At 38.3% G+C, this 14,371-nt stretch overlaps 1 protein-coding gene across 1 annotated transcript in view; it reads left to right on the top strand.

The window, feature by feature from the left end:
* The first annotated feature begins 1,947 nt into the window (after window positions 1–1,947).
* SPARC (secreted protein acidic and cysteine rich) overlaps window positions 1,948–14,371 on the top strand; it is a 35,162-nt gene continuing 22,738 nt past the window's right edge. The window contains exon 1 of the mRNA XM_089682801.1: window positions 1,948–2,033. The gene's annotated coding sequence lies outside the window, so the exon portion shown is untranslated. The remainder of the gene's footprint in view (window positions 2,034–14,371) is intronic.

The following is a 14,371-nucleotide window of genomic DNA, read 5'->3' as shown; positions in this document are numbered from 1 at the left end:
TTTTTTAGCAAAGACATGTAGCAGAATACATTTGTGCCTAAATATATGACTAAATTTAATTTTTTTATTTTTCTTACTGGACATGTTTAATAGCAAAAAGTCATAAATATTGTTTTTTTCTCAAAATTGTAAAGTTTTTTTTGTTTATAGCAGAAAAAATAAAAAACACACAGGTGAACAAATACTACCAAAAGAAAGCTCCATTTGTGGGAAAAAAGGGACATAAATTTAATTTGGGTGTTGCATGACCGCATAATTGTCAGTTAAAGTAACGCAGCGCCGTATCACAAAAAATGGCCTGGTCAGGAAGGGGGGTAAATCCTCTGGAGGGCAAGTAGATAGTAAGGGTGAATTACACAAACAACATTAAAACCTGACAGAGGCTCTGACACTTTCCCGATGTAAGCACCCCGCTCAGTGTTAAGTGATTTGTCTCATCCTTGTAAACTGATACATCTGGAAACGAACTTGTTCTGTTGCAAAAAAAAAAATCAAAAACTTAGGCTACGTTCACACTACCTTTGTTAGCAGGCATCAGACAGGTGTTTGGGAAGCATTTTTAATGCTTCTCAAATGCCTATGAAAATTCTGCACATGGCAGCACACAGTGCTGTTTTATTTATTTATTTTTTAATTTATTATAAATATAAAGGTACTTATATAGCACCGTCAATTTACGCAGCGCTTTACATATATATTGTACATTCACATCAGTCACACTGAAGCATTAGCGTCGTGTCACGGAAAAACTAACACCTCATGCCGAGTCAGGAGGAGTTGAAGCCTCCCATTCAAGATTATGGTGCCGCTCCTCAAACGCCTGGCAGGCGTTTGCGGTGCGGTTGCCATGCAGTTGCGAGGCATTTGCGGAGCGTTAATACCATTTAACTTCATTATAGGCGTTTGTGGTGCGGTTTTAATGCTTGGCAAATGCCTAGCAAACACCTCAAAACCATGCATGGGGCGTTTGGGGAGTGTTTGGGGAGTGTTTAAGGAACGTTAGAAACGCTTCCCAAACGCCTGTCTCAACGCCTGTCAAACGTTATAGGGGCATTTGGCAAGAATTAGAAATAAAGTCAAGTGTGAACAAGCCCTTACTGGCCAGATCACCAGATGAAAATAGAAGAAAGAAATCCTAAAAAAGAAAGCTAATGCAGCCGTCACACCTTAGAAATGGTAAGCTGCATTCTAATAAATGTTTGCTTTTGGGTTTTATACTGCTTAAATCTATTCACACTGCTTGCATTTTAATGCTATATATCCCTACTTCTATTATATAGTCGTATGTGTATGTATGAATGTCAGTTAGGGACCAGGGGCGGACTGACAACTCATGGGGCCCCTGGGCAATAGGGGATCATGGGGCCCCTGTGTCCTTGCCCAAACTCAAAAAAGCCTATGAAAAAGGTACCAGGGGCATCTCATGGGGCCCCCTACTGACTCCGGGCCCTCGGGCAGTGCCTGAGTTTCCAAATGGTCAGTCCGACCCTGTTAGGGACCTTAGATTGTACACCCCTTGAGGGTTAGGGACTGATGTGAATGTACGATATATATGTAAAGCGCTGCATAAATTGATGGCACTATATAAGTACCTGAAATAAATAAAATATATAAATATAGGCTTTTGTTCCCAGCACCTGGCAAAATATTTAAAAGATTACACCGTGGCCATTTATTGTCATTGTTTCCTACAAACTAGACAAATTCCATCACATTGTTCGACCAACAGACCAGGAACCTTCTATTCATATTACCCATTTCCTCTCCTAGGTTTTGGAGTCTCTATGGATTGTTCTGGTCTGAAAACTGCGATCCCTTTTTTTTTTTTTTTTTTTTTAATGTACTTTTGGCAACAGCCTTAGAATAGGTTTGTCAGGGGGCTGGAGTTTGCACTGAAAAAAAGACAGAGAATGAGAAAGACAGACAGCTCAGTCCCACCCATCCTGCCCCTGCTCTGTGCTAAGTTATTGTGCACCCTTCAGATTTCTTCAGACCATCCCTGAGGCTGAAGCTCTCTCCTCTCTTGTTGCAAGGTATGGACAATCTCCTGAACAGGCTTTATATACCGGTATCCCCAAATAATGCAGCTGCTTCTATCAACCTGGAACTTTCCAAGTAGAACTGCGAGTTCTCACTCTGGAATCTAAGAATAGAAATGTTCTTTAGGGAATAGATACATCTTGAGAAGCGTAACTATTAACGACCTGAGAATCATAGGTGTGGCGACATTACTAGAACTCTATTTTATATATTGTATTGACAATCTAGATTAATTGTTACATTTATGCTTATATCATTTTAATCCATTGCATTAAATGTAGCAAAAGGGAAATATTTTCGTATCGTTGACAAAAAAAAAAATCAAAATTTACCCCCCCCTGTGTACGTTGTCTGCTACTGATAGGCACATTTTGTACTATTGATCAAAGGGACCTTAGGGGTTAATTTTTTTTTCTGGTCTTTATATTAATTTTTTTTTTAAATTCCTAGAGATAAGGAATTATGTTGGCTGCAACACTCGAGAGATGCACAAGAATTTCAAAAATTCATTTCATAAAAAGGTGTGATTAGAACAGTAACGGGAAAAAGAATTACAAGGAGTAAAAAAAAACATTGTAAATGATGGTATCTTCTGTAGCTTGTTTAATTATGATATATATATGTATAATTATTATATAGGATTTATATAGCGCCAACAGTTTGCTCAGTGCTTTACAATATATATATATATATATATTTTTATATATATATATATATATATATATATATATATATATATATATATAATATTATTATTGTTATTATTATACAGGATTTATATAGCGCCAACAGTTTGCTCAGTGCTTTACAATATATATATATATATATATATATATATAATATTATTATTGTTATTATTATACAGGATTTATATAGCGTCAACTGTTTGCTCAGCGCTTTACAATATATATATATATATATAATATTATTATTGTTATTATTATACAGGATTTATATAGCGCCAACAGTTTGCTCAGTGCTTTACAATATATATATATATATATATAATATTATTATTGTTATTATTATACAGGATTTATATAGCGTCAACTGTTTGCTCAGCGCTTTACAATATATATATATATATATAATATTATTATTGTTATTATTATACAGGATTTATATAGCATCAACAGTTTGCTCAACGATTCACAATATAAAATACACACCTACTGCAACATTTTATCAGAATTTAGGGGGTATTTTTAAAAAAGATGTCAGCCAATTGGTTGCATTAATATTACAGTATATAAATATTATAATGATTTTTTTTTCACATGTGCACGTAAGTCTTGGAAATATCCCCATTAGCCAGGTGGTGTGGTCATATGTAGTACTTTACTGCCTATAGTTGCCAATCTACATTAACATCCTCACTCTTTTAACATAACACAGATTGCAAATGTTATCATTATTTTAAATACTTTATTTGAAAATACAATTTTAAATATATTTTGCAAAATAAGGTTTGGAATTTTTTGGGAGACTTTCGAGTCTCGAGCAGAAAATGAACCATTTTATATTTTTTTTATAGGCATGATCATACTCAAAAATGTTTTATCTCACTGTGAAATCCAAGAGCCATAGGAGGTGTTAGTTGATATATGCCCTATAGAGAGGTCTGTTGTGGATCACATAATAGATGATAGAGAAGGATGAGGGCAGGAGGAGTGGGTTCTGTCACTGGAATGTTATTAAGGTATTTTAAGCATGCCCTTGGGGAGCAGTGACTGGAAAATAGTCCAATGATAAATGTCTGTTATTGAGTATAACAATGTTACGTAGGAGAGTAACAAAAAAAAGAAAGCAGAGGAGATATTATGTTATTTCATAATATCAAGTTAAATAATAATAATAATAATTCTAAATGATAATGTTATATTATAAATATTTGAAACTCTTTTCTTTAGTTGGTACAGCAGAAATGGTAATATACAACACCAATAATCAACAAATGTGTAACAGACATTGTAGAAAAGTATTGATGATGGACAACAAAAATAGTCACGTAAAGCTTGCCGGTCACTGCGTGGCAGGTCCCTATATAGAGCTGTAAAGAGGGGTTAACACAGCCATTGTCTGCCACATAGGCAGAAAAAGGGGGATGGGTGGGATGAGAGAAAAGAAAGGAGGGGAGGGGTGATGTTGTGTGGGAGAGAATCAACTTTTTCAAACTTGCTCTTAGTGGAGCTCCACCCTGCCTGGCTCCCCTCTCGCATTACTCAGGCCCAGAGGAATGCTTGTTGCTGTGGTAACAGTCAGGTCCTAAATGGTATGACGGAGCACGCTTATGTCAAATCTTTATTTTCTCCACTGTCCACCTTCATCACAAGTCACAGAGTTGTACAGCATGCAAGTGTTTTTTAATGGCTACAGTTATCCAAATGAAAAAAGGCCAACGTCAATCTAGTTCATCCTCCACTAATTCCAATGGTTTGGGTCCATATAAAGCATGGTTTCTTAGCCAGGGTACTGTGGCTCCCTTAGGTTCCTCCAGAGATTGCTAGGGGTTCCATGAGCAATTTCTGCTCTCAGATAAGTCCCCACTGACACCATTGATCCTTTTAGCTATATGTAAGGAGGGAATTCTTCCCAATGACCACACGTGTATGGAGCATCCTTCCCATTGACCATCACCCTAATGTATCATGAGTTGTAGATATAGTAATTTTTAGCAGGGGTTCCCTGTGATTAAAAAGTTATTTCAAGGGTTCTCCTGTGTTGAAAAGGTTGAGAAAGGCTGACAAAGAATAGAAATATTCCCACATAATCCTTTCATAACATTTGTTTATTTGTGATATAACTAGTTAAGTTGTAGATTTTTCCATAGTTACTTCTTTGGGGTATGGAGTTCCTTTCACACTTAACTGTTTTCACGTTCGACTACGCCATCTATGCTCAGTCTGTACTGATGTCCCTTTGCTCTATGTGCAATCCGTGGGATACTTTTTTTGTGAATGGTGGCAGTGCCGAGCAAGCAACTCCCCAGTGCTTAGTGTGGAGAGGGGAAGTCCCTCGCACGGAACCCAGTTAGGATCTAGAAGATTGCAACAATTACTGTAGTAGTGCCGACTACCATAGTTATTACATTTTGCCAAGCTGGAACAATGTAAGTATCCAATACAGATTATTCCTGGAGTTCAACTTTAAATATTCTCACTTTCTTTTTATACATCATAATACATTTTATACATTTGACTTTACAGCTGCTGCTTCCAATGTTCTCCTCTCTCTAATGCTCCAATGACCATGCATTGTACTTGATGATGCCAGCATGTGACCAATGGGGCATCTTAGAGATGAGGCTTCAGAGTGTTTTAATAGAAGTAGAAAAATACTTAGAATTGGGGGCCTTTGACTCTGCATTAGGCATGGATGCCCCATGTTTATAAAAATGGCTGCACCCAGAGTGAATTTAGTACTATTTGAAGAATTAAAGCTGGTTACAGTCTGATTGTATTAGATTTATCAGTATTAAATAGTGGTGGCCTGCCTGATTATATACAAATGAAATTAATTGTTAGAAAGGACTTGGCATTTCATAGTAAATCTAAAGTAGGTTGTATTGAAGATTTAAAAATCAGATCGTAACATGGGTGGCTAGCTTAATATAGGCTAAGTGCCTTGTCATTTTTTTAACTATTGACTAGCCATATGTCCAGTTCCAGTCACTATTTCTTTTGATGACAAACTCCTATTAATGTCATGGCCTCATTTAAAGTATCTTTTTTGCTACTACTAAAGTTGCAGTAACCTCACACAAACCAATCAGAAATGGCTCATCTGAGTGGCAATTTCTAATTGGCTGTTGTACCATTGCTTAACATTTTTATACGAGCCTGAAGAGAAATCTTTATGTAGAATTAAATAAAGTTTTTAAAAAAAATAAATAACAAATACAATATATTTAGATATATGGCAGCCTACATTTCCTTTGTTCATTATTTTTTCATAAGGAGTAATTTCTCAATGGCTAACCTATTGTAAGTAAAGGGAAATGATAGAGTAAGTTCAGTAACTATAGATTTTGAGTGGTTTTATAACTTCCAAGATACATTTATATGGTATTTGTTTTTTGTTTTTTTTGCAGTGCCATATTTATTATCTATTTTCATTGTCTGTATATCAAACATATATAATTAACATATGTGTAGCAGTTGGCGAAATGAAACCAATTGCAAAATAGACCATCTAGACATTGGGGTTGATTTACTAAAATTGTAGAGTGCAAAATCTGATGCAGCTGTGCATAATAGCCAATCAGCTTCCAGGTTTTTTGTCAAAGCTTAACTGAACAAGCTGAAGTTAGAATATGATTGGCTACTATGGGGTTGGAGGTGTCTTTCCCTCCTTTCTGAACACAATAGCACAGCAGGGGAAATCACTATAGTAACATTCTCCTCCTGAGGTGTAAAACTAGTAACTTAAACGTAGAAACAGCAGACTGATGAGCTCATCTCTCTATGATTCTGCTCTCTCATTAGCATGCTCCCTGCAATGCAGCACACCTAATTGGCTGCTTATACTGCTTCTCCCTCCCCTTCTCTGACCTCTGCTGTACAGGAACTGCAAAGGGCTGATACCAAGGCAAATACACATACTTACACTCCATGTTAAATGTATTTTTAAATGTAAGCAGTGTAACTCAAAAAAGCGAATATTTGCTGTTAAAGGGAAAATTTAGAATTGTGCCTAAGCAGTAGCCTGACAACATTTTGTCTGGAATTTCCCCTGAACAATACCAATCTAATTCCTGGTGTGTAAATTTGCCTAGGCACTCCTATACCTACAACCACCAAAGCTGTATATCTGCAGTGTGAGATGTAAGGCACCGCTGCTTTTGACTGCCAGTCTTATGAGATTTGGTTGTTCTCCTTACTGGAGGGTCTGACGTGAGAAAGCAAAGCCCTGCCTCTACCAAGATGGCCACCTCCTCATTGAGACACAGTGCAGAACAAGGGATGGAAAGCTAGTAATGCGAAAAGATCAGCTGCAGGGACACCATAAGCAATATTGGTGACTAATCCTTTGCTGTCTGACTTCTTTTTGGCACCTTTTCAAGCATTCATTGCCTCTTTAATCATGTATTAAAGCGGAACCTCACTCTCTAAATCAACAGTGACTCTTTTTAATCCTTATGCTGCTACAGTAATAGATAGACAGATAGATAGATAGATAGATAGATAGAGAGATAGATAGATAGATAGATAGATAGATAGATAGATAGATAGATAGATAGATATGAAAGTATATCATATTTACTTGTTGTAAACTTGTTTTTTACATTTCTTCAGTTACTTCCTGGTTTCGAGACCTAGGCCAATGATGTCATACATCCCCTTCAGTAGGGGAGGAGGGGTTTTCCCAGCTAAGCACACCCTCCTGCCTGCATGCCTGAACTAAGAGCAGATGGATTCTAGGAAGCAAATGCTACATGAATGATCTGTCCTTACTCAGGATAGCCATGGGCAGAAATGCTGGAGAGGTGTTTTTCAAAGTGATTTCTCAGCAAAATAAGGCATGGAGACATGGACACATAGGCGAGTTTGCTTTGAATATTACAAATGAATTAAATAACGTTTTTGATTTGTGGTGCTCAGATGCAGTGTAGTTCAGTTCGATGTTTACAGATCTGCATTAATTGGTGTCTTTTATATTAGCCTAGAGCAGGGGTACTGAATTAAAATTCATGGGGGTCCGGTCAGTAAAATCTTCTTCCAGCGGAGGTCCGAGTGTCATGTTGGTGCTATGACTCAGATCATTCAAATCACAGTTTCCCGTGCACATCATAGTTCTTCCCCCCACCCCCATTCCCCCACTTTTACATCACAGACCGCCCCATCAGAAACTGCCCCATCACAGACTGCCCCATCACAGACCCCCTACCTGCATCACAGACCCCCCCATCACAGACCGTCCCATCACAGACCCCCCAGATCACAGACCCCTCTCATCATAGCCCTCCATCATTACAACCCCCCTCCTCATTACAGATCCCCTCATCATAGATACCCCTCATCACAGACCCCCTTCATCACAGGCCCATCTCATTACAGATCCACTCTCATCACAGACCCCTCATCACAGACACTCCCAATCACAGATACCCCATCAAAGACCCCCCCCCATCACAGATCGCCCGATCACAATCCTTCCTGCATATTACAGCTTCCTGTTCCTTTCATACCATTGCAGCACTCCCCCCTTCCTTTCTCCCTCCCTACATTGTCCTACCTTATTCCCACAACATGGCAAGCATGGCAGGTCTGGACATAGGGCGGGACTTTTTATGTTAAAGGCGGGTAAATTATTGCTTGGACCCTCCCGCTGCCTTGCAGCCAATCACCTGCAACCAACCACTCGCTTCCTAACATGAAAAGTCCTGCCGTAAGTCCAGACCTGTCTTGCTTCCGTCTTGTGTGAATAAGATGGGACAGTATGGGGAGGGGGGGGGGGAGTGCTGCACGTCAAATGATGTGCCCTTCCTCGAGGATAATAGCAGCAGCAGCAGCAGGCAGGGTGAGAACATTCAGGCAACTATTTGGTGAGTCTGCGGTCTGGAAAGGAATGTTTCTGGGTCCAGATCCGGACTGCGGTCCACTATTTAGTGATGATTGGCCTAGAGTTTAACTTTAAGCTACTCTCCTAGATACACAGTACATGGAGGAGACGTAAGATCAAACTGACAGCTTTCTCAGTGAAAACAGTATTTCCATAACAGAGTAGGCCATACCACTGCAAAAAAAAATTTTATTATTATTATACAGGATTTATATAGCGCCAACAGTTTGCTCAGCCCTTTACAATATAACGGGAGACAATACAGCAACAATACAGTTCAATACAAGAGGGTTAGGAGGGCCCTGTTACTTGGAGCTTACAATCTAAGAAGGAGGGGCTAGTGGCACAAAAGGTAGTAACTGTGGGGGATGGACTGGTAGGAGGAGTAGAAGATTCCATTATTAGCTGAGGGCAGGATAGGCTTCCCTGAAGAGATAGGTTTTCAGAGATCTCCTAAAAGTGAGCAGAGTAGGCGATAGTCTCATAAATTGGAGTAGAGAGTTCCAGAGGATGGGGGAAGATCTGGAGAAGTCCTGGAGACAAGCATGGGAGGCGGAGACAAGGGAGCTAGAGAGCAGGAGAGTCCTGCGAGGAGTGGAGAATATGGTTTGGGTAATATTTGGAGGCAAGATTGGTGAGGTAATTTGGGGCAGAGTTATAAATTGCTTTATACATTATTGTTAATGTTTTGAATTTTATCCGTTGGGCAATGGGAAGCCAGTGGAGGGATTGGCAGAGAGGGGTGGCAGATACAGAACGGTTAGTAAGGTGGATGAGTCTGGCAGGAGCATTCATGATAGACTGAAGAGGGGATAGCCTGTGATGAGGTATTCCAATAATCAAGGCGAGAGATAACAAGGGAGTGAATAAGTTGCTTAGTGGTTTCCGAGGTTAAGAACGGGCGTATCTTGAAGATGTTGCGGAGGTGAAGTCTACAAGATATATAGCCTCCTAAAAGTGCCTACTATTGTATTCAGATGCATTTACTAATTTTAGGATAGCTATTGATTCCCTGCAATTTAAAATATCTGAGAGGTCTAAAATGATTTTTTAATAGTTTCTTATCTTCTACAAGCTTTCCCCTGCGGACTCATAAAAAACAGATAAATAAAGACTAAAAACATAACCAACATAAAGAGTAGAGTGTCACCCATATCAGCAAAAGTTTTGCCTTCATTCTGTAAACTGAATTAGAAAAATGTCAGCTGGGATCTGAAAGGTTGCAAAATACAACATTTTAATTTTCTTTGCCCCAATCATTGTCAATTATAATTCATAACCAACCCTCTCCACACCACCCCAGCATCCACTCCCCCGACTTAATCTTAGCATAACACAATTTTGGATGGTTTCGTAATCTAACGTTAAATTTCAGTTTACACAGATGCCCAAACACTTTCCCTGACATGGTTCAGTTTATGACTAAGCTGGTCGATGACGTTAGCGCGATGATCCGTATGTACACACAGCTCTGTTTCACAGGTGGATGTCATTGGGCTGCAGACCAAGATAAATTTCCTTCTCCATCCTTACCTCATTCATGATGGATGTGCAAGTGTAATATACCTGTGGTTCTTGAATAAATGCTACGGCTCTGATACAACTCGGATAAATGACTTGGGCTGATTGACACTGATGGAAATTTATTACCCATAACAACCAACCAGAGTTCAGCTGTTATTTTTTATGTAAGATAGAAGATTAAAGTTACCTCCTTGGTTGCCACTAAAACAAGGATGCTATGGGGCTGATTTACTAAAATGGGAAAGTACAAAATCTGGTGCAGCTGTGCATGGTAGCCAATCAGCTTCTAACTTCAGCTTGTCTGGTTAAGCTATGACAAAAAAACCTGGAAGTTGATTGGTTTCTACACAGAGCTGCACCTGATTTTGCACTCTCCAGTTTTAGAAAATCAACCCCTGTGCTTTCTTCCGTTTGTTTTTATTTTTTCTTGTGTTTTTATAATATATTTTTTTCATTTTCATTTTAGTATAATCTCATTTTAGTAGACCAGGGTTGACAGCAGTAAAAGAAAGAATTTTCAAGAAACAAGGGTACATGGGACCTTCTCCTCCTTTATTAACTAATAAGTAAACCTTGGTGTTTGTAGCCATGGGACATTAGCCAAAATCTCTTGCTGGTTGCATTTTTTCTTGAAATGGTTTTGACCAAACAGCTCCAATTTTCAGTCTTCAACTAGCAAAATTAAGGGCAGGTTTAACAAAAGTAACTTTGCTTTACTGAATATAGGGCTATATAAAGCTTGGCCAAAAGTAAAATCAACTCACACGCAATCATTTCTTAAGGGAACATCTTCTATAAAAAAACCATGCCATCTACCACCTGTCTCCAGTAGAGAAGAGAATATGGACAGGCAGTAAATAGCAATATTTTATCTTGCCACTTCCTATCATCAGTGTACATTGAGAAAGTTGAAGAAGTCACCTAACAGTCTCAGCATAAATTCAGGACAAGTAGCAGTTTGGAAATTAGATACTTTAACGTTCATGTGCAACCATTTTTTCAGTTTTGAATACAGTGGGGAAAGATTAGATCCCTTGTCAAGATTTTATTGCTGTGTAAAACTGGTCATAGATGGATCGAAAGTTGGCCGGTTCAGCAGGGACAAGCTGAATTTTGATCCATCTATGACTATTCCCTCTCAACAGAAGTTGATCTAGCAATTGACATCTGTTAAATGGGACTGTTTGAAATCTTTGGCAATCAGTGAACTGCAGGCTGTCGGCTTCAGCACTGATCATTGTATTCTGACAGTGGAGGAGTCTCTGCTATCAGAATACAGTGGCACAATGGGGAGAATCCCTCCATCCATCTTGCTTATGTGGATGGTGAAATCCATTTGTTTTTGGGCTGAAACAAATAATTTATGGCCAGCCTAAGGCTCTGCTCGAGAGATTTACCTTCATTGACTGCACCAGTGACAACTTTTTCATTAGACAGGAAATAAGAAAAAAATCACAACCAGGACACAGACAGAGATGCCATTTTTTTTTGAGTAGGGGAAGGTTGGAACTACTGTCTGCTTTTTGTACCTGTTGCATATTTTCCAGATTTTGCTGTCTGGTGAAGCTGTTGTCATTGGTACAGCCAAAAAAGGGAAACCTCCTTTAAAGCTGAATTCTAAGGAAAAATTAAACTACCCTTTTAGTTGGACTCCCCCTGCACTTCAAAGGGTTAATTTTTGTCTAGGGTACCTTTAAATGCAGATCTTACTTACCTTATCCCTCGCTCCCATAGGCTTCACCTCTTCATGTGACTAGTCTCATAAAACAGCTTTTCTCCAGCATTCTGTCCATTGATCGCATCCTGGCGTCATCACCTACACTGCAAGACCATTAGTTCTGCATTGTAAGTGAAGGAGCTGAGGACCCATCCACAAACTGGGGCATTGGAAGAATGAGGGATAAGAAAAGTAAAAACCACATTCAATAGTAATCTGGTCAAAATTGAGCTTCTAACCCTTGCAGTACAGCAAGGAGCCCAACTGCAAATTTATTTTTAACTTTTCCCCAAAGTTATACCAGAACCCTTAACAGCAATATAAACCTGACAGGGGTAACAAATGTTTCCTTTAACAAAAAAAAGAAAGGATTTTGGATCAGAAGGATTTTGGATTACAAGTCAGAAGTGTTTTGGATATTAATCAGCAAGCTTAAACTATTGAATGTCTATGAAAAAGGAGCTGGAACGCCAAATTGTCATTGAGCTATACTGTTTTTTAAAATTAATTAATATTCTGGAAAAAAAAGAGTTTTAATTCAAGTTTGATAGTTGGTGAACAATTATTTACTTTTTATAGACTGAGGTGTGAGATGTGGCAATGATAGGACAACATGTGTACCTGGGCACACCTTAAAATGTCCTAACCCAGCCACCCATCCAAGGAGCAGGGCCCTCAAATCCCTCTTGTATTGAACTGTATTGTTACTGTACTGTCTCCCACCATAATGTAAAGTGCTGAGCAAACTGTCGGCGCTATATAAATCCTGTATAATAATAATAATAATAATGATAATGCACTGTTGATGGCTTAATTAAGTTCTCAAAGGCAATCAACATACAATTTTCTAGAAAATTGGGGTCAGGGAACTCACTGCAGTCTGATATTTGCATAGTTAGTTACTGATATAATGATTGCCAAGCGTGGCATCAGGATATTTGTGTACTAATCTCTGAAGAGATGCTTCTCTGTTAAAGTGGCGTAAAGCCAAATTCATGTGACAAACAACTTCCAGTGGACCTTACATACCAAAAATTTCCTTTAAAAACTGTCTGATTTCGATTTTTTAATATTTAATATAAATTTTGCAACTCATTTAGAAACAATTCAAACACATTATAGGCTGTGTATGGCAGGATCCGGATTGTCACCACTTCAAACAATTACTTGGAAGAACTTAGATCAGTCTTTTACCTGGGGCATTCTTTAGTCAATATTTTATTTAGTGTGGCAAAAAGTATGAAAAAATAAACTTGAAATATTTCCAATTTTATATTCATTTCTAAGATTATTTTTATAAGAAAGTAGGAAAGTCAAATCTTTACCCCTCTATGGAAGCTTATATTAGCAATATTCATATAGGGTTAATTGGATCTTCTGGTCAGTCTTCCATGATGAAGCAGCCAATGTGTATTTCTCTGTCCTGGAAGTGTACAAAGTGAAGTATTTCCAGACATAGATGAGGTTCAGGCATAAGTCTCTTTTCATAAACTTAGTTTACTCTTCTGAAATAAACTTGTTTTTTCCTTGCAATGAGATCATGTAGACCTGAGGTTTGTTTGCTACAGGACACGGTTCCTCTTCACAGCTCTCCAACCAAAACACACAAGGTTCTTTACCTCTGTGTCAATGGGTTTTAGCCGTTAAGGACCATCTGTTACTTTGCTGGGGGCAGTTGGAAATGAACAGTTCAATCTAATAAATACTGTATAATAATAATAATCTAATGGCATTCACAGATTAAACATTATGGCGTATAATAAAAGACAGGTCACCCTATATATCATGGTATTATGTAGCTTTCATCCAAATTGAGAGATATTAATTAAATGCCTGAATGGGTACATTTACTATAGAGCAATCAATTTGCTGCTTTTTGGTGTTTGGTCCCGCTAAACTGAATGAAATCCAAACACAGAGAAATATGGGGGCTACTATTGCTGATTCTCATGTTTTTTTGGAACCAAATCCCTCTATCCCTCCTTCTTCTCATTTGTCATTCTTTTAGGTCCGATGTACAGACCCCTATAACTATCTAAAGTGTGTCACTAAACTTTTCATCCAATCTCCAAATTATTGTTGTTATATCACGAAAGGCCTGTATGAAGGAGTGTTGGAGAGTAGAGATGAATTAAAACACTTGAGAATTTAATATGTCATTTTTTATGTGTATCATTTCTTTATGACCCATGTAACTAGGGGGTTGTTTGTCCTTTGCCTGCATAGGTTGTGACGAAAGCTACCCCTCTTTCTCTTTTCAGAAAGTTGTTAGATATGGTCCAGACATTTTCTAGTTGATAGGTTTATAGCCCTGATTGTGTAATATGGGGGTTCTATTTTGTCACTTTACCATCTGTGGTCCACTATAAGCAGGTGTGACACATTGTAATGTGTGAAAATTCTAGATGGAAGGGGGGAGACATGTAAGACAGTTTAAGTATACAGTATGTACAGCCAAAACATTTTGCTTAGTGTTGGATAGAGTGGGAAAGATTTTCACAGGTATCCATTGGAGAAATTTCCTCTCAC

Source organism: Staurois parvus, unplaced genomic scaffold (assembly GCF_062004578.1).
Source record: "Staurois parvus isolate SC_StPar_1 unplaced genomic scaffold, SC_StPar_1.0 ptg000298l, whole genome shotgun sequence".
NCBI classification, from domain to species: domain Eukaryota; kingdom Metazoa; phylum Chordata; class Amphibia; order Anura; family Ranidae; genus Staurois; species Staurois parvus.
The sequence above is the reverse complement of the archived record's forward strand: the minus strand, read 5'-3'. Positions and strand labels throughout refer to the sequence as shown.